General features: G+C 49.6%; 1 protein-coding gene across 3 annotated transcripts in view; it reads right to left on the bottom strand.

Moving 5' to 3' along the window:
* Window positions 1–21,232, bottom strand: part of Mical2 (microtubule associated monooxygenase, calponin and LIM domain containing 2) — a 206,505-nt gene that overhangs the window by 174,029 nt on the left and 11,244 nt on the right. For all 3 annotated transcript variants that reach the window (XM_076846897.2, XM_076846899.2, XM_076846898.2), the window contains exon 2: window positions 7,692–7,762. The gene's annotated coding sequence lies outside the window, so the exon portion shown is untranslated. The remainder of the gene's footprint in view (window positions 1–7,691; window positions 7,763–21,232) is intronic.

The following is a 21,232-nucleotide window of genomic DNA, read 5'->3' as shown; positions in this document are numbered from 1 at the left end:
CACATATGCACGTGTGTGCGTGCGCGCGCACACACACACACACACACACACAGAGAATTCTATTGACCAGTCATGTCTGGAAAACAGTAACAAAACTCCATCACTTCTGTTCCTTCATCCTCTGACAACCTGCACTGTACACAGAGCCTCCCCTGGTAGGCTGTGGGTACCAGGTGAACAACTGAGAACTGTGACCTGTTGGGAGAGACAACCAGTTATAATACAAGGGTCACAAAGGGCATCAACTGGGCCGTCAGCACTTTATTTAGCCCTGAACCCATCATGTCTTTTGTGCATTAATCTTGTCTGGTCAACAAATATCTAAACTTCTTAAGGAACAGTCCCAGGTCTTTAGTTTCCTTTCTAATTCCCAGAGTACTTGCCTCAGTTCTTGGTACTCGGTTGGTCCTCAATCAATATTTAAGATTCAAATAATTCAGCTTTGTGTGCCGCATCCTTCTTTGGCTACCGATGGGTTGCCTACTGACTCTTAGTTTTGTAACCCAGGGCCAGTGCTGTTCCTGCTCCCAGAAGGTGGTTGGAACCTATGTTCATTGAGTGAAAGAATGTTTACCGGTATATTAAAAAATATCCATCTCAGGAAACTGAGGGAGGAAACTGCTTCCACTTTGAAGTTTTTCAATTTGAATTACAGACCTTTAATCTCAGTAATTTCCTAATATGCAATTATATAAGCATTGTCTATGTCACCATGAATGTTATTGACAATATGAATAATACCTTCCTGGGCTCAGCAGTGGGCTGGCCTTGGTGTAGACATGCCGAGGCCACAGAAGTTGAGTGCTTGTCTGTTCCTTCTATTGGGCTGTCCACATAGCCCACAGGACAGCAGCCCATGCCCTCACCTAGTTTCCACATAAGGGCCTATAAATGGCATTCAGCCTTTATGAGCAGGTGTGTCCACCTGCAATGGACACATGAGTCCTGTCTGAGTCAGAAAAGACTAATGGGCTATTTAAAACCTACCGACAGGTCGACACACTTGGGAGGCCAGGATCCAGGGTTTAATGTAAGATTCCCCATGTTGTAGAGACGCAGCCTGACAAAGCAAGGACTCATGTCAGGAGGTTCCCAGGAGACGGGTCCGGCAGTGGGACCTTCAGTCAGGTGGGGGCGGGCTGGGCAAGCACAGGTAGTCAGGGGAGTGGACTCCACCCTGCTTCCACCGGGGCCAGCATTCCCAGTAACCTGAAGTTGCTATCGATGCTTGTTTGTTTTAATCCCTAAAAATAAGGTTCATAATCTTGAGGTGATGCGGATCAAAGGTCAGCTTCCCCCCAGCCCCACCCAGGAGACAGCTTTATCAGGCAACTCCCTTTGCTCCCAGGGCCAAAGGGGTCTTTTCTGAAGTGCATGCTGGATCCTGCCTGGCACGCAGGCCAGGCCACTGGGCAGAGACCCGTTCACTTCCTTTTCACTTCTGCTGGAAGACAAGACTTGCTCGCTGCTTATCTATTCATTCGTACATTCATTGCACAGACTTGGATGACTCTGTGCCAGGACATGTGCCTGACACAGCTCAGCGGTTCCCAGATACAAACTCAGGAGAGCAAGAGACCAGAAAGCCACAGGGAGAGAGAGCTCTGAGGAAGCCCTTCTTCACTTCTCCAGGCCAATGGGGGCTCTCTACCCGGGGCAAGCATGCAGCAGTCAGGAGGTGTTCCAGAGGTCTGGGCAGAAGTAAGGGACAAAGACACCCACTTACTGTACAGAGCAACTGAAGTCTCCTGGGAACTACTTCTCCAAAGATCGACAAAGCCAAATAAGTCAATGCAGAAAGATTCTCTGATCAGATAAGGTAGCAACCATTCTCCCTAAAACACATTCCACTGCTTAACTGAGTACCGAGGACATTATTGCCTTGACAGGCTTATTTCACCTTCCAGGACTGGGGTGCAAATATCCTGGAATATTTGCCTACTTGGTGATGTTGATGAGGCTGGTGGCCAAGAGAAAGACCGACTGTGCAAAAGAGGTAGAGGTCTTAGGAGGCCAACTCTTGGGAAGTACTCTAAGACATGACCCCATGAGCTGGAGAGGCTGAGACAGATGCTCAGGACCCAGCAACTGCTTTAACCAAGGAGTGGTGAGTCAGAATACTTTTCAATAGTCCCAAGCTCCAACATCCAGCATCCTCAGGAGACAGGACTGCAAATCGGGGAATTTTCCCAGTGGTCAGAGACAGTCTCCCCATTTCCATTATGAACTAGTGGTTGAACAAAGGTTCTAGACTCTCTGCTTGCATTTAGTTTGTACATGGAAACCATATTCACTAAAACAAGCAGCAACTATCCCAAGAGGATTTTCTTTTTCCTCAAAAATAAAACCCGGGGTCGGGGCTTGCCAATTGGCTTGCTAATCCGTGATCAGGAAGCCTTGACGGCAGAAAACTCCTGAGTTTATTGGTCCATTCCTCTCCACAGAAGACAGTTCAGGCTCAAAGCTCAGTTTCCAAAACAGATCTCCTAGGGTTGATCTCAGGAAGGTATTTGTTAAGTGGGGGCAATATGCCCAGGACAATTTGCTTCCTGGATGCTTTGTAAATATCATCCTTAAAAGCAGCTATGTATTTTCACTGGTCCATTTTTTTTCTTTTCTTTTTTTTTCTTTCTTTTCTTTCTTTCTTTCTTTTTTTTTTTTTAAGTAGCTTTCTCACCCCATACCCCAATTCCTGCAGAATTATTATGTGGCCCTTTCTGGAATGCAAACCAGTCCCTGGAGAGACAGTGTGCACATGAACTCACAAGGGTGTTTGCTATCAGCTTATTTGGCAAAAGGAATCTGAGACATTTTAAATATGAACTGTTGGCAGGGCCCATCCCATCCCACTCCCCTTTTGCCCCACCAAGAATCACCTTCACTGGTGTGTGACACAAAGTGTAGAAAATGGACACAAACTGTCTCATAGAAACTGGTAGCGCTTTAGAGCCTGGAGAATTCACCTCTGGAAGGTCTTTGCTGTTCTCCTGATGCTTCTGTGAATGAAACTCCCACAGTAGCAAGTGTTTTGCAAACGCCTTGGACAGTCTGGCTCCAAATCCCCTCCCCTCCCCTCTCCTGATCTCTCATGAATGTTCCATTCCTTGTACTCTGGGCTAAGAAGAAAACATGCATGCAACCCCTCCTTACTTCCAAATGCCAAATCAGGCTCTTTCTTACCTCCACATGTTTTTCTTGCAAGACCTTCTGCTTCCTTCTCTGCTTGGCAATCTCCTCTTCATCCTTAATCCCCAGGTGCACCTCCTAGATGCACCCTTCCCTGTGTGCTGCTCTGTTCTCAGTGTTCCCAGAGTACAAAGGGTGTCTCTCTATGATAATGTTTAGATAGTTGTGGCTCGAAAACATCTGTCTGGCCACCAGGCCAGGCCACAAACTCCTGGGAGTCAAGGGATTGGTTCTTACTCACTTTTGCATCCCAAGGAGCAAGCCATGGGCCTGGCCCTGGGAAGTCCCATTATGGATGCTGGGCCATTACCTCCTTCTTCCCCGGTCTTTAATTGATCTTTACCCCACCACATACCATAAAACAGGATGGTGCCAACTCAACACTGTCAAGGTCAAAGTACAGACTCCTCATTGCTACACCCAAGTTTTATTGGGCCTGATAAACAGCAAGGTGTGGGCCCTGCTAACACCTTAGCCATCCTGTTCAGGGTCAGAGAGACAAGTGGAAGGCAGGGTACCTGATATCAGGAGGCAGTGTCACCTGGGGAAGGCGTCATATGCTGGCAATCAGACTTGGCTTCCATCTTCCTCCAGTCATAAATGGCCTGCTTTATGGGCCGGTTTAAATCACTCCTCTGGACCTCAGATGCTTAACATACAAACATGAAGACGGGACAAGGCCCTCTATCATTTCTTTCCAGATTCACTATTCTCCAACTGTCTATCTCAGTGATAGACCCACTTCCCTGACCCCTCTCCTTTCTATCTCTCACTGAGCAGCCTTCTACCAATGTTCCTTCCTTTATTGCTCGAGAGTCTCTGACCACCCCTGACCATGCCACATGGGGCCACATTCTTAAGACTATATTCACTACCCTCTGGTCAATAGAGCTTAGGAACCTTGGGGCACCAAGAACCTGGGTATCCCAACACCCCATAATCCCATTGCCCTTTTAGATCAATCCAACTCTCCTCTTTAGGTCTCCAACACTCTTACACGATTAGATGTGTTCCCATGCTGCTTGGCGGGAGTCAAGGACATCAACAGGCTGTTGTTACCTGTGCATGGTGGGGGGCATGGTTGCAGAGCTTCACAGGCCAGGGGGACAGTGCTAACCGAAGCAAGCTCTTCAAGAAGAGAACCCGAGAGCAGGCAGTGCCAATCACCAGGACAAACTTAGAGCACCCACTAAGGACCAGAGGAGTCCAGGAGGCTCCTTTAATGTGCTACTCAGCCTCCCAGGCCTCCCTTATCTGCTTACGAAGAGATCTGAGGGCCACAGAAGGTCTGTGACTTGCCTACGGCCACCCCGCTAAGCTGTGAACAGTGCACACTAGAACATCAATCTTCGGGTCTCCGCTCACTCTTTTTTCCACTCAACTCACTTGACCTTACGCGTCTAATGAGGTCAGGAGATGCCCTGCCGACTCTAAGAAACGTGACCCTCGTGTCACTTAGGGAAAGAGCGGGCCCAGGAGATGTTATCCTGACAGCCTCCCCAGCTGTGCAGTCCTTCCTGCCTTGACATGGTCTTTCTGTTCTCTCTCCAGACCTTGCCACAAAATCTATGAAAGTTCAGAGGTCAGTGAGAAGGGAGAGGCGGGTCTCCCTGCCCTTAGAGCACCCTAAATAGGTGAGAGAACCCCCAGCCGCCCCTCCCTCAGACTAGAGAAAGTTGGTGGGGGAAGGGTGTCAGGAGAAGATTGAACGACCCACTGGAAGTCCGACCTGTTTAGGCTGAGGTGCATCTGAGGCCATCCGAAGGTTTATGACAATTAACACAATGACATCTGCCTGTCAGGCTCGATCTGGTCAAAGTCTGATGTCTGTCAGATCATCTCTGCATCAGGAGGAGGAAGTTCCTGACTCAGGAATAGTAAAAGACTCAAGGAATTAATTATTCAGTGTGCATGACCCAGTTCGAGGAGTTGAGGCTGGGTGAGAACAGAGCTCACTAGTCCCTTATCATGGAGAGAAACTCAAATACTTCACGGGGCAGTGATCTCCTTGCTGCTAAAGAAGATCCATTTATGATTAAGTGGCCAAAACAAACAACAAAAAAATGTTCACTCACTCAACAAATTCTTAGTGAGCAACTCTTATGTCTCAGTCCTCCAGGGTCTTGCATATGGTTTAGTAGAGGAGAGAGACTATGGAATTTTCAAACAGGAGGCCCGAGCTCAGCCCTTGAACAGCTATATTATCTTGGGTGGGTTCCAGCCTGTCTATGACAAATTCCTCATCTAGAAAATGGGAGTATATCCACCTGCCTGATCATGAAGATGCAATGATCTTTATAAAATGTGAAGCACAGCGTAAGTATGAGGTATAAACAATAATGATATAACATGACACACTTTCTCTGCCCTAGAGAAGTATATAATCTGGTCATGTTTTGGAAAACAAGCCAAGGTACCTATTTGGCAAACATCACATTCTCTGTAATTTGGGCAGATTATATGTTTCAACTTGCCAATGGAGACGGAGTCGGTGGTCAGTGCCAGTCTCCAGTCTGTGTGCCCAAGACATTGCAAGAAGGGCTGGAGTGAACACCGGGACTCCCCAGGCCCTGTGTCAAGCCTCCACGGAACGAATGAGCCAGGTTGAGATCCAAGGGGGGAAAGACAACAACCAGTCACATGGTCAATCAGAAATACAACCCAAAATTCATCTGCACACAGTAGAAGTGAGCCAGCCAGAACCGCACACACGTCCTCCCCACGCACGTTTTAGACAACACTGGAATTCACTGTTCACTGCTCGCCTCCTCTGTGGACGCCCCCGGCACGCTGCTTCTGCAGGGAGGGGGAGGGATTCTCAGGCTGCTGCAGACTGGTCAATCTGGGCCTCTTTGCCTGGGTCTTTCCCAGGCACTAAGAATCAGAACTGAGCAGCTTTCCCTGGGTCCAGTCAACCCCTTTTCATCCTATCCTCAGGTAGGTTCTTGGCGTCCACCAGCCAGCTCTGACTGCACAGACCTGCTCCCAGCTGACCTCAGGACCCTAGCCTTGGACTGGGCCCTCAGGTCTTTCCTCCTCCTCCTGCACCAAGCAACTCTTGCCCCAGGCTCACAGTGGGGGGACCTCCTGGGGCAAGGGCCAGTTGTCTTCATCTCTGTGTCCCCTCCAGCTCAGAATGTTCTTTAAGCACTTTGCCCTACATGTAGAAACGCCCTCGAATGGCTGCATACAGGAGGCAGGCAGAATAGGAGTGAGGAGGGTGCTGGAAGCCCAGGGCCTGTATTCTGACATTCCACTTGACACCAGATAGCTCTGCAACCTTGAGAAAGTCTGTTTAGGCAAAGCCTCAGTTTCCCTATTTGATAATGAGGGGTTTGCTCTAAGTAACCTCTCTAATAAAGTTTGGCATTATAGAAACCAGACTAGCCTAGTACACGGAGGACGTGAGACCTGGTCCATAATAGCCTACAATCTGGGGCAAGTTATCAGGCCTCTCCGTGCTCATCCTACACGTCAATCAAATAAGGGAGGCTAAGGCAACCACCTCTCCCAGGGTTCAAGGCTCTGTCAAGACAGTTACTGTGATAGAGCTTCATGGGCTGACAGTCCTGACCTAACTCAGGGTTCAGGCTCCTTGGGTCAACAGAATAGCCGTGGACCACCTGCCATGTGCTGGGGTCTGTGCCTGTGGGGAGGGGCTCCTGCCTCAGACAGGAAGGTTGAGGATGGCTTCCTGCCCAGAGGCCCCTTCAGCTAGTGGGTAAGACTGCAAGTAAAGGTACCTTGATTCAGTGGGATAGCTGAGGGACACAGCACTACGGCAGTGCTGAGGAGGCAGTGCCAACCTGGCCTGGGGAGGGAGGGAAGCTCCTCAGAGGAACAGCACGTCCCAGACATGGCAAGCTATTCCAGGATGGTGGGACTGGAGCCAGGACAGAGAGGAGAGGCAGAAAATGAGGCACAACAGTGAGCCTGAGGTCCAACTGGAGGGGGCCACAGCACTGAGAGCATCTCTGGCTGAACTACAGAGTCAGGAAGGCCCTTCCAGACACCAGAAGCCACGGAAAGCTATAGACAGGTCTGTTCTCAGAGTGGAGCTCATGTGGATAAAGATGCCGTGAATGTGGACTTGTGGCCCAGGATGCTCGAAGGCATTCCCTAGAGGCCACCTGGCCAAGGCCTCTCTTGCCCAGACCTGGGCAGATAAGGCCCCTCAGAGAGCCGGCCTGGGGTCTGAAGGGCCACACTGCTGGCGTTGGTTCCGGGAGGCCCAGCCACACACTGCCCAGTTAGATGGGTCTCTCACCTCCTGGAACGAATGTCAGCCTCCGCCTGCCCCCTCTGATAGCTGGGGAGGACGTGCAGCCCTAGAGTCTTGGACCAGGGCAAAGCGCTGAGGAGGGATCCAAGGTCTCACCAACCACTGCTTCTTCAGTGGGTCACATGACTTGAAGGGAATTTGGGAGCTCCCATACTTCCCTAAGCCTGAAACTAGATCCCCAGGAGCTACTCAATGTGTAAGAGAGACCCCCACTGTGACTTACTTGGTTCTCAGGCATCACAAGGGCTAAAGACTTCTCCTTTGGGGGCAAGCCCCATACAGGTTGCCATGTTCCTTTAAAAAAAAAAAAGAACCCAACAATTAATGTCAGCCTCGTGATCTGACATCGTAGCCTCCTATCTTCTCCCCTTCAAGAGTTTGCACATGGCTCTGATCATAGCTGAGTTTCCTTATAAATTATTATCTTGTGCATTTTTTTCCTCTTAGCAACACTTTAGCCAGCAAGAGGAAATGGACAGATAACCTCTGTCTGTGCCCCAGGTTTGGCATGTGAAGAAAGATGCAAAGCAGGTCCTACCATCTACCTGTTGGCTGTGCACCCTAAGGCCTTACCCTATGTCTAAACAAAGACTCTACTTAAATATAAACAGAGAGTGCCAGGATTTCTAAGGTTGAGACAAAATGGAAGTAAATAAAACTGGTGCAAAACTTGATCACAGGTCACCAATGTGAAAAGTGTCACATTGCCTCTAGTGGAAAGGTCCAAAATGCTCAAAACCTAGGAAGCTACAGAAGTGGGCCATCTGATCATGACTGTATTCTTTTGGCTTACAGGGGCTACCACCTACTGCTGTTGCAAAAAATGTCTCTACACCTATTTGGAAAAGGGGGCCCAGAGTTACAAAATATTTCTAATGATTTACATTCACATTAAAAAAAATAAAATCCTAATGTCTAAGAGGAAGACTCAAGAGAACAAAACCTAATACAGATGTGAAATTTGAGCTTTAAAAGAGACAATATCCACACTCTGGGGAAGCACATACACTTTGCTCAGAGAGTAGCTGGGCTGCTTGTCCACTACACACACACACACACACACACACTCTCTCTCTCTATATATATATATATCACACACACACACACATACACACACACACACACACACACACACACACACACACACACACAGCCATGTGAGAGTCCCAAGCCTCCAGACCTTTAATGGGACAGAACCCACTGTTTTCTGAGCTCTGGTCATGCATGGAATCCGCACCGCTAGGCCTAGACATGCATCATCTCAGTGGCTCCTCACAGACAAGGAACAGAGGCCTAAGAAGTGATGGTCCTTGCCAAGGTCACACAGCATGGTAGGATTTGCACCCAGTCCTGACTGACACAGGGCTCAGGGTCCTTGCCCCCAAGCTGAGGTGTCCTGGCTGTGAATGCCTAGTGCTACTGTGAGCCTGGTGAGCTCCCAGAGCAGTCACCTGGACAGAAGCTACAGTCCTGCCCACCATCATCACCATTACCAAGCCCACACCCCTCGGGGCCTGTGCCGGCGGACGAACAGGCTGGCCTGCCTTGGCCACATTCTATCAGCATGAGCTATAGGCTCCGTGCTGTTGTCTCAAGCTACAAGTCAGAGCGGCTGGAGGCCTTAACTTATCTGTCCCTGCTTCTCACAGAAGACTCCAGGAGCTGTGAGTGGCAGAGCTGGACACTGTGATACAGAATTCAAGAAACTAGTGATGGCCTCCTGCTCCCTAGATCTCAGGGACAGAGTTCCTTTGTATCCAGTGATATTATTGAGGCCAGCTGGGAGACAAGAAGCTCTCTAAGGTTGGGTTGTCTTCCTGATGGAATGGAAGTGGGCACATCCAGGCCAGGTCACAGGGCTGACCATTGGTTGGATTCCCACAAAGGCCTGAATACACTGATCCAGCCATTCAAGGGGCCAACTAACGCACACCTTTTATGGACCAATAGCCCAACATTCTTTGCACCCCCTGAAACTGCACTAAACCACACAGTCCCAGTGCCTGGCACCACCCAGGCCTATTTCTTTATCTATGAGTAGCTAGACATAATTGGTGATTTCCTCACCAAGGACCCCTTTCAGCTGTCCCATTCCATGAACCCTGACTTTTAGAGACACCTACAGAACTACCTAGTGGTCAAAGGCTGTGGGGGAGTCACCTGTGCTGGCTTTACGTTGGGCGGTGACCTTGTGCTGCCTCGGCGAACCCTCCCAGCAACCCTGGCAGGAGGTGGTGTAGTATTCCAGAAGAGGACACCGAGGCGTGGCCCACAGTCCCCACCAGCACCGGCCACAGCTGCCCTGGGACTCGGGGTGGAGCCCTCCTGAGCCCACCCCATGCTTGTTCCTGACCCAGCGCCTCCTGCCATCATCAATGAGAATGGAGAAAGCCTGTCTCCCGTGGCTTGCCATCCTGCCAGATCTAAGCCAAGGGGCATGAGGTCTCCAGTCCCCTGTGGGCCTGTTTTGATCCTGAAAAGACTTCCTGTGAATCTAAGTGTCCTCAAGGTCCCAAGGAACGTGAGAATCCCAAGGGAGGGGAGCTCAGGGGATCCTTGTCTCTGACATTCTCCCCACCTAACTGCATGGAGGCAGGGGCTTCCCGAGGCACTCCAAGCACTTAGGCAGGGCCTGGCACACCCTGTGTCAATGAATCTTTTTTGAATAAAGAAATGAATGAATCCTGAGATTTGATGCACTGAAGACTTATTCAAGAATCATTTGGTGTAGTTCATGAGAGACCCACCAAGAGCAGCACAATCCAGCTTCCCCCAATGGAAGACAAAGGCTTGGTGGCAATTAGGTGGCCCTGAGCAATTCACATAATCTCTGTAAACCTCAGGTTCTTATCTAAAACTGGAAATGATGTTGGAACCTACTTCATGGAGATATTCTAAAGATTAAATGAGATAATGCTGTAAAGGACTTAGCCCAGCTCACGTTCACAGCAACTATTGAGAGGTGACATCAGTTCTTACTGTCTACATCAGAGTGGGTGGTTTAGAGCACACCTGTGTTGGGCATAGTAGTGAACACCTGTAATCCCAGTGACTCAAGAGGCTAAAGCAGGAGGATCACAAGTTTGAGGCCAGCCTTCACAACTTAACAAGACCCTGACTCAAAAAATTAAAAGGGCTGGGGATGTAGCTCAATGCTAATGCACCCCTGGGTTCCATCTCCAGTACCACAAAATGAACAAACAAACAAAAAGAGCACATGTGGAGCCCTCTGCCTCGGTTCAATCCCAGCCCTCCTCCTCGTTAAGTCACCTTGGGTAAACTGCTTCATCTCTCTGTGCCTCAGTCTCCTGGTGTGTAAAATGGGGATGACTATGAAGATCAAATGAGTTTTTCAGATAAAGAGGTTAGAATAATGTCTGGCAGAAAGTAATTTCTCTATAAAGTGAGTTAGTATTTTTCTTCTCCTTTTCTTCTACTGATACAATCCCCCGCATCTCCCACTCAGCAAAAAAGATGGATACAGGACTCAAAGTAGGTCCCGAGAGTATCCTTCCTCCTTGGCATGGCCCCTGATACAAAGGGTGTATGTGTGCTCCAATCTGAAGAGTCCTGGGTTTGCCTGGTCCTCTTGAGCCGGGGGGAGGGCTGTGTGGGGTCAGCAGGGAGTTGCCTATGGCTGTGGACCACCCAGCAGGGTGTCTGTCGGGGAGGCTGAGATCATCTGTTCTCTTGTTGGGGTTGGACTCTTCAGTGTGCGCTGGACTCTTTGAGCTCTCCTGAAGCCTTCTAATATGTCCAACTTTACATAAACTCATTTAAGTTTGGCTCCTATCCCTTGAAACCAGGAGTCCCGACTAACAACAGCACGGCTTTGTCACCACCAAATCCCACCAAGGGGAAAAGCCAGCTGTCCACCCCCAGAGAGACCCAGGCAGCCAGGGCCAAGCAAACACGTACAGTGAGGTGGCTGCAAACTGGAGCAGGGGAGGCTGCTGCCGGCCTCTGGACCCTGCCCTCCCTGCAGGCACCTCATGCTGAAACCAAAAAGCAGCAGCCTGGTCCTGTGGTCCCTGGTGGGGACCTGGGCTCCTTTGCCATGAATGTTAGCAAAGGAGAAGAGGAAGAAGAAGAAAGCTAGAGCCGATTTTCATTGACTTCAAAGTGGTGCAGAAAATTTATTGAATACAACCCTCTCAAGAGGAAGATTACGGGAGAAAAGATGGAGGAAGGGGAAGGGAGAGCAACTGCCCTATAGGAGGGCTTCAGTGTCCCAGGTGCTGGGGGTCAGGCTCTTTCCTTTGTATGATCTCACCCAGCCTCAGCACAACGCGCACACCTGGGTGATCATTCAGATCATTCCCAGGTGAAGAAATTAAGGCTCAGAGAAAAAAATAACTAATTGGCAAAGTCACACTGCTAATGCTCGCGCCCCTTCTTCCCAAAGCACTGGCTTCACTTTGACCCCAGAGCCTGGGGTCTCCTCCTCATGTGGTCATTTCTGCTGTCACGGGGGATGGTGATGTCCTGCTGCTCCCTCACCCCTGACCGCCCATCAGAGGAAGGGGCTGCCTGAGGGCAGACAGGACAGGAACATCCTTGGGCAGGTTTCCTCCTCTGGACCTCATTCTGTTTAATCTCACAGAGCTCCATTGTGACATTATTGAGAAGGCGTCTGTTGGTGAGTTTTAGTCAGGATGTGCCCATTGGAATCCCATGGGGAGTTTGGTTTTTCTGTCACCTGACCCAAGAGACACTGACCTCACAGGTAGGACTGCAGTCTTTGTCACATCACACTGTGCTAAACACGGTTCTCTCTGCTTGATCTCATTGCCTTGCCACCGTCTAGGTCAGGGCCACAGGTAACCTATTTCAGTATACCCAGGCCTTCTAATGTTTGTTAGAAGACAGGAAAAGAAATTCCATCTTCAGATGTATTTTTAAAAGGTTTTAGAAAAAAACAGAATCCTGGCCTGGTAGCAAAAACTAAGAAGCCGACCCCACTGACCTCCCACCCTGCTGTAGCATCAAGAGGCTGTGTGCGAGGTGAACGCACACAGCCTCTCCCAGGCCCCATACAGCCCTGTACCACCGTCTGCACCAGTAACCCAGGCAACCTGTGAGCAACAGGCAACCTGTGAGCAAGGCCTCCCCAGACAGGCTTCAGCTGGCTCAAAAAGGGATGCTGCCAGCTTCCAACATCTGCAGAACTAAACTGGAGGCCATGATCTGGAATAATCTAGAAATCCTCCTGACCACAATAATGTTAAGAGGAGCAGCTCTTGGCAGGGCTGGGTTGTGCCTGTTGGTGTGGGGATTGTCAGAAAGCATTTCGAGACGGCCTTGTCTGCTGACCCCCACAGGACACACCCCAGCCAGCACCCCCTGGCAGCTGAGAGCCTTTCTTTGCTTTCTAGCAGCTCCTTACAGGGAGTAGTGGCCACAGGGATTATATAGGCAGGTGTTTCCCCTTCCTTCCTTCCCTCCCTCCCTTTCTTCCTTCCTTTCTTTCTCTTTTTTTGGTAGCTTTATTCTCTGATACTTAAAAAATAAAGGGAACTGGCAGGCTTTCCCATTGCAGTGTGGCCCTGTTGGCTCCCACTGGCTAGGTGTGAGGTGGCACCCAGTGTGGTGCTTCCTGGGGTTAGAAGAGCACACTGCAGGGATCCACAGGCAACTGGACCAGCCGGAAACTTTAAAGGGAATGGAAAGCTCATGGGGCCCCCTCTCCTGCCCCCACCCAGTCTGCTTTTCCTTGAACTATCCAGAAAAGATTATTCAATAAGCATTTGCTCTGTGCCTGGCAGAGATTATGGGGAATGCTAAAAAGCATGGGAAACAGGGACCACAGACTCAGGACACAGAGGCAGAAGGACGATGGCTAACCTGGACTCAGCACCTGAACTGTGCGCCTGCCATCGTGAGACCTGGGGCAAGTCACTTCAACTCTGAGCTCATTTGCATCCCTTTGGGGGATGTCTGCTTAGAAGCTAGGGTGAGCATTCAATAAGATCCTACACATCCAAGAACAGTCCAAACTGTCATATGTAGCCATTTACCGTGAGCCTAGAACTGTGTGCAAAGCAATTTTTCCAATTCCCTTATGAGGGAGACATCACAGCCTCGATATGGAAACAGACTGAGGAAACTAAAGCACCTGCCCAAAGCTGCACAGCTCCTAAAGTAGTAGAGCTACAACACGTACCTGGGCCAGGTGGGCTCCAATGTCCCAGCCTTGACCCTGCTGCCTAGTACACTGTAGGAAGCAAAGAGGGTGCAGGAAAGAATGCCCAGGAAGCTGGGACAAGTGAACCGGGGGCTGTTGGCTCTGCACCCAGGAGGCAGATGGAGAAAGCAGAGTGAGCTTTGGCAGAGTTAAGGAAGCCTTTGTGAAGTAGGTAGAGCTGGCTCCAAGCGGAGAAGGAGGAGGAGGAGGAGAAAAAGGAGAGGAAGAGGAGGAGAGGAAGAGGAGGAGAGGAAGAGGAGGAGGAGAGGAGGGGAGGAGGGAGGGAAAACGCAGCTGAGTCAAGCACAGAGCTGGGGCAGGGATGAGCCCCTTGGTCCGGCAGAGGACAACAGTAAGAATGGCCAGGTTGGAGGGTGAGTGAGGAAAGGGCTGCCTGAGCTATCCTTTTGGAGCCTTTCACCTGCACCCCAGAGGCCCCTGAGCCTGCTCCTTCAGTCCCACACAATCCTGGTGACACTAAGAAGCATATGCATGTAAAGTCTCAATAATCTCTCTTCCCACTGAAACCTGAGAATTCAACTCCATCAGCAGGGGTAGTGGCCAAGTCCTGGTCTTCGAGGCCCTGTTGAACTGTCAGGCCTAAATTCTAGCTCTTGCTCTGGGTCCCAGACACCTAAGATGCTGCCACACCACGTGCATGTAAATAGCACCCCACCCTGGGCATCCAGGGTTTCCAGGAGGGCCAAGGGGCAAAGTAACAAGGCTGTAGGGCCTGACTGCCTCCTGACAGGTCCCCGCAGGGCTGTGTAGACACTCCCTCAATAGGCTTTTGTTGAACTGAACTAAATAGAAAATTCTTCTGCCTAAGATCCCTGAGGATTTCCATATGTCCATGGAGTTTCAGAAGTCTGGATTAAAGGCGGTCCTTGAGCCCTGTTTGTTTCCAGGGAAGAAGTGCCTCCTCTACCCCCGTAGTCTCTGCGTCAGCACCCCCAGCATTCCCTGCACCCTAGATGTGGTTCTGGATCCCCTGAGTCTCAGCACCTGACTCTCCTCCTGGGTGAAGCTGTGGGTTCCCACCTACCCCATCCACCTCCAATTAGACGGTCCCTCAGGGCATAAGCTCATTACTGCTGCAAATGCTTAAAGCTACAATGCTGTCTCCACTCCCCATCCAGCCCTGAATACCAAGTCCCAGCCCAGACCCCAGACCTATAGAGAAGAATAAATGGGATTGGAGATGATTTGAGCACCTCTGAGGATCTGCTCAGCCCAAACCCACCACTCTGTGCTTGCTCTGGAAGCAGCAGCCCAGAGGGCAGAGGGGCTGAACGCAAAACTGCATTGACATCTGTCAGTCTCGGGGCCCCCTCCCAGCCCTCTTTAGGGAAAGGGCTAAAGGGGAGAAGATGAGATGGCTTTGGGGTGTGGCAAGTCTGAGACTAGAACAAAGTTTCCTGGGATGAGCACCTGATTTATCACCTTGCACCAGCTGAGTCTTTTGAGTAAATGACCTCACTGCAGGGTTGATAAGCAAGGATGATAACAGTAACACACAGACCATCAGGAAGGACAAATGAAACACAAACATGAACATGCTTGGCAAATGGTAGTGCTCTTAGGATTATCAAACATTTTCCATAATCCTAGGAGGTGGGGCTTCAGGTCAGATGCGGTTGGAGAGAAAAGAACAAGTAATCCACTTTTTAAAAACTTTTTTTAAGTTGGAGGTGGACACAAAACCTTTATTTTGTTTGTTTTTATGTGGTGCTGAGAATCAAAATCAGTGTCTCACACATGCTAGGCAAGTGCTCTACCACTGAGCTACAACCCCAGCCCAGAAATCCACTTCTTTTGGCCAACACCTTCAACACCTTCTATACAAAGCTGGAGTCTCCATAGATGCAAAAGTCAACATGCTGATGGGACCCCTGGGCAGTCTGTGATCCTACAGTTGCATCAGAAGGCAAAACAAGATGTGCCATCGGAGCGATCCTGCAGAGGACAGGCATGTTATTCTGGCCTTAGAAGTCCCAAGAGGCTATTACAGTAATATAATAATAATTAGCATAATAACTCCTCCTGGCTGCGGGCCAGGCACTGTTCCGAGTGTTTATACATCTCACTGAACTCACAGCAGCTCTACAGAGCAGCCTCACAGCTGGCAAAACTGAGGCACAAGCAAATTGACTCCCATCCTGGTAAGTGGTGGAGACAGGATTTGAACCCATCAGCTCAACTCCATCAGCCCATGAAGGGATGAGTCAACCAAGATAAACTCTCTATGTGGCTGAAGCGCTGATAAGGCCTGCAGGACTGAGTCACCGAGGGAAGGCACTAGCTCATCCACAGCCTCTCTGCCTCTCCCACCCATAGGCAGCTCCTGCCTCCATGCCCAGGGCCTCTCCACCTCTCAACATTGCCTTGGTCTGTCCTGAAAATTGGTCCCACCCTGCCTTCTCTGAGGCTCCCTGTGGACAGGTAAGACCAAGGGAGACTGGTGTAAGAACCCTTGTTGATGTCTACATTTTTCTCAACAGAACACTCATGGGATTATCCCAGGTCTGCCACATGCTGGGATGACCCTGTATCGCGTGACCTTGGCAAGTTTTTGCCTCTGAGCCTCAGCTTCCTCATCTGTAAGATGTGGTTCACAAGAGCAGAAGGGAGATCAATAGAACAGAAGAAGGGGAGCAGGAGGCAAGGGAGGGGAGAGGGAAGTCCCGGGGAGCAAAACGGATCAAATCATGATGTAGGCGTGGACCCATGGGCCTCAGTGAGGCCCGTCATTTGGTATAATTAATATGCACAAAAAAGGATTCAGTTCATGCTGATTATTCAGCTGATGTTACGAGATGAAATCATGTTCGGTGCAGCACCTGGTGCTCCACAGGCTCCATACACAATGGCCAAATCAGAAGACTTTACAAAGCGTTCCAATTTCAGAAGCATCTTCTCCACAATTATCTCCAGTGGGGAGAGCAGCACTTTGCATTTGCGGTCACCTGGTGTTCATCCACCACGTTGCTGGATCCATTACATGAGTTACTTCATTTAATCCTTAAAAATATCTTTATTGGACTTGGCATTAGGATGTCTAGAAAGGGTATGTCCAACATGTGACTTTTACTCATGCATATATACTGAGAGAGAGAAAAGTCAGTGAAGCAACCTGATATCTACCAGGCACTTAACACATACCTACTACTGTTGTCAGTGTTCGACACTTAATAATCCATTTTGTCCTCCCCAAAGTGTTCCTATAGGGTAAGGACTGCTTTATGTCCATTGCACAAATGAGGAGCTTGAATTGCTGAGAGAGAAGTGTCAAAGGAGCAGACTTTCTCAGGTCATCTCCTCCTGGGACCTCAGCCCTCAGTCTCCACCTCCTGTACTGCATCCTTCACAAAGTCACAATGGTCATTTTCCCATGCATGGGGGAAAAAAAATTTCCTCTGCTCAAGAACACTCAAATGCTCCCTACTTCCTAGAACCCAATGGGTTGAAGATAAAATGGGGCCTCAAAATCTCTGCAGGATGTGGCCTTGCCTCTGTTCCCATGACCCCAGACATTTTCACTTGCTGGTTTACAAGCCCCAGTGACAGGGCAAATCAGCAGGCCTTCCCTGACCGCTATGGGAGATGAGCGTCCTCCTCGCCCACACAGCCCGTCCTCACCTGCTTTAGTTCTGTCTGCCACACCTGTCATCCCCTGGCCTCCCCCACATATTCTAGGAGGGGGAACAATAAACAAATAAGCTCTACCGCCTCCCTCCTAGAATATGAGTTCCAGGTGGCAAGGATGTCACCCTGTTTTGTTTTGTTTTGTTTCCCTGCTAGAAACCCAGCACCAAAGAACAGTGCCCGGCAGAGAGGGAGAGCCGATGGACATCTGCTCAACAAGCACAGAGCAGACATTACCAGGATCCAAGAAAATGCCCAATGGAGCAATGGTGAGAGTGTGGCCGGCCTGCCTCCCCCTCCTCCCGAGGACAGGCTGCAGATGCCCGGATGGAAATGTCTGGAAGCCAAACCCTCTTTTGCCCATCCCTTCCGGGATTACAAGTACTCCCTGTGGGACCCCAGGCCTTCATGGCCCATCCTGTTCTGGATTTACACAATCTGTCCGTCTCTCGCTGAAGGCTGTCCCACATGGCTCAACTGCCACCTCCACTCCCCACACCCACCTTTGCCTGGACCCTGATGCACAAAAGAGATGCCTCGTCTTCCCTCCACCTCTCTATCCTGATTTTACCTGCCCTTCAAGACCTAGATCAAATACTGATGCATGCCACCAGAGCCAATGCCACCACCATTGCCATCAATGCCACCACCATTGCCACTGCTGCCGCCTCCTCCAGGAACTTTCCAGACCTTCCCTAGCCCATCGAAAACATCCCCACACCCACTGCTGTCTCCTCCACTCATATGGTCATTAGTCATGAACTACCTTGTGACTGGCCTTCTATGACTGAGTCGAACTGTTACCAAAGTCTCTTGCTACTTAATTCTTCAACACCGCGTGTCTTGTTTTCCCAAGCACACAGTGAATGCTTCGGGAGAAGAGGCTGAGCTTTATCCATCTTGTCATCTCCACAGCACAGTACCCAGTGCACACAGTCGGTGTTTAATAAATGCTTCTCACCTTCCCAAGGTAAACAAATCAGCCTCCCAATCGGGTCACTCCCTTAATTATCGGTACCTGGATGAGCTTCTCCCAACCTCTGCATTTTCTCTTTAGAGCCTGCTCTGAACCCAGTTCCTGCAAACTGAGCAACAGGAGCACTAGCATGACAGAGGCCAGCACGCCTCCTGGCTTTTCAGTTCGAACCTCGTCCCCTGGGCAGAGCAGACCAGATGGTTTATAAAGCACTACAGGTCTGGGAAAGGAAGTTCGTGGCCTCCTAAGCAAACCCAGAGGTTCAACGAGTTCCCATTTCCTCAAACACTGGAGTCCACCAGAGGGAAAAGCCGCAGCTTAAGTTTTAGGCAATTCATAGCAGGAAAACCACCTCTAGAGGCTTGGGCATGACACCCGGCACTGGCTCTCAGGAAACTCAGATTATCGACCAATGGCGGTCAAATCTCCAGTTACTTCTGAGTTCAGGTGGCAGGGAGGAGGGCAGCTTCCTACAGACCCTCCTGTGTTGGCCCAGTGCCAAGCTCTGCCTGCCCACACCTGGGGAGCCAGGCCCAGGTGAGCCGGAAGTGTCATGGCCCTGATTCAGGCGGGTGAGTCACACTCCTTCCACAGGGCCCCGCCAGCTCTAAATTGCCTGCTGGGACTCCCAGATTATCTGTCATTTTCTTTAAATTTTGAATAGGAAATAGACTCACTGGGTTCCCAAATCCAAAAGCCCAGGAGCCCACAGGAAGCTTCCCACCTCTCCTGGCCACTCCCCCAGGGTGACCCACTCTTAAACCAGTCACCTGGTTCCTAGTAGCCTGCCTCCTTCCAGACAGTGTTCTGCCTCTACGTGCAAATAGAAATGTGTGTTTTTTCTTTGCATACCTGATAGCAGACTACACACACTGCCGGTGGCCTCTTTTATCTTTTAAAGAAATAGACTTGGACGAGGGTAGGCATAGAAGAGTATCTCGTGACAAAAAAACAACGTACCTCCCTGTGGAGCACGCAGGAAAAAAGAGAATAGTCCTGGACAACGTGTGGGTGACTCAGGCATGAAGCTACCATGGAACCCAAGCCCCTGGGCTCCCAATGGCATGGATCCATCCAGCTAAGAGCAAAGCTGGGTGAGACTGACCCCCAACCCTGCTGAAAGCCCCCCGTGGCTAAAAGCGCAGCCTGGCTTCACTGAGAATTCCATCTTCCAGAAGAGGAAGGAAGTGTCCGTGGACACAGGGACTAACCTCATTCCCTAGTTCCCACAGCAGTGGTGGAATGAGCCAGTGACCAGGAGGACACAAGAGCGACAGAGGAAAACCAATCATTTCCTGTGAGATTTGGGAGACCAGGAAGGGGAAGTTGGTGCCAGAGACTCTAAGACAACAGACTGAGATTGGGGAAGTAAATGACTCAGTCTCTGAAATGCACTTGGAGCCCTGTGCATGGAGGGAAGGCGGAGGACAGTGAGGCGCCTACGCTGAGAGGAGAGAGATCGCGCATGTGAGACAGGACTTGTTTTGGTGTCGTTTTTAATGGATATCTGGATACTTTCAATGACCCCAAGTCTTCTGAGGAAGAACTGGTATATCCCAGAGCACAGAGTTTTCAGATGAGACACCAAATCCATTGAGATTGGTGCAACTGATTTCATGGGAGGTCCCAGGACATGGTCCTGGAGCCCTGTGGGAACTAGGGCACTCAGAAGACAGCTGTGTCTTTTTTTTTTTTTTTTTTTTTCTGATGAGTCATTAATGATGGATGGAGAGCTGCAATAGACATGCCATCTCAGGCTTCCAGGAGGCATCTGGTCACAGGTCAGAAGCAAAGGACCGAGACTAGGTAAGAGGCAGCTGGCACCAGGGTCCCCCAAGTGAGCTGGTTAAAGTGTGCTGTCTCTGAAGGGAGATCTCTATCAATGCGGCAGAGAGCTCCTCTTGGTAAGAACGTAGAGACCTGGTAATGCGACAGAGCACACCACACACAATCCTGAAAGAGCACAGCGGAACAGGTACACGCCAAATTCAAGTTGAGATTTAGCCAGAATGATCGTTCTGAATCAGATAGGGACAAAACAGGAGGCTGTGTTTAAATTCTAAAGCCACACAAGTTGAAGACAGGGGAGAAGTAGCTTGGTGACAGCAAATGTTAAAAAATACCTGGTCAGTGGTAGCATCAGTGAGTCAGTTATGTGTGGTAGCTGCAGAAAGGCTGATTCAAACTTGGGCTGCGTGAAGGAGAGCAGGATGTCATGAACCAGGGAGGTCATCGCTCCCTTCCTCTCCTGCAGTCATAGCATGAACATGATATACAATTCTGGGTACTGTCTTCACTGAATAAAAAGATAAGGATACACTGCAGCATGTTCAGAGGAGACTCATAGGGAAGATGAAAAAAAAAATCTGACCCTGTCCCTTGGGTCATTAATCTAGGAGAAGACCCAAGAGTGGTCAAGGGAGCTGTCTATCAATACCTGTTCTCGTTTATTAGAAGATGTACTTGTTTCCAATTACTTCGATTATAAAATGTCTGACAGCAGAGTGTATCTTACAATTCCCAGCATCTAACAATTGTCTCGGGAGCCAGCCGTAGCAGTTGTCATTGCCTCACGGACAGGAATCTGGCTGTTATTCCTGCTGGCATAGCTGCACATCTGCAACTTCCATATTTCAGGAGCTGAAACACTGAAGGACCATTTAAGTCCTGGTTGTTGACACAAAACTTTCATCAACAAAAATCAAGAAAACAACATCAAAACTTACAGAATGGGTGTTGGCAGCTGGAAAAACTCCAAAGACAACAGAGATGAAGAAATACATTCCCACCTGACCAGAAGATAATAACATATCAGAAAAACACCAACATGGATGTCCTGGAGTGAAACCACACAAAAAATAATTGGATTCTGAAAGTGAAGAAGTTTAGAAATGTCTTAACCAATTTTGTTTTCTTTTCATATATATACAAGAGTGGTATAAAAAAATCTAAAGTCTAA

Source organism: Callospermophilus lateralis, chromosome 2 (genome assembly GCF_048772815.1).
Source record: "Callospermophilus lateralis isolate mCalLat2 chromosome 2, mCalLat2.hap1, whole genome shotgun sequence".
Classification (NCBI taxonomy): domain Eukaryota; kingdom Metazoa; phylum Chordata; class Mammalia; order Rodentia; family Sciuridae; genus Callospermophilus; species Callospermophilus lateralis.
The sequence above is the reverse complement of the archived record's forward strand: the minus strand, read 5'-3'. Positions and strand labels throughout refer to the sequence as shown.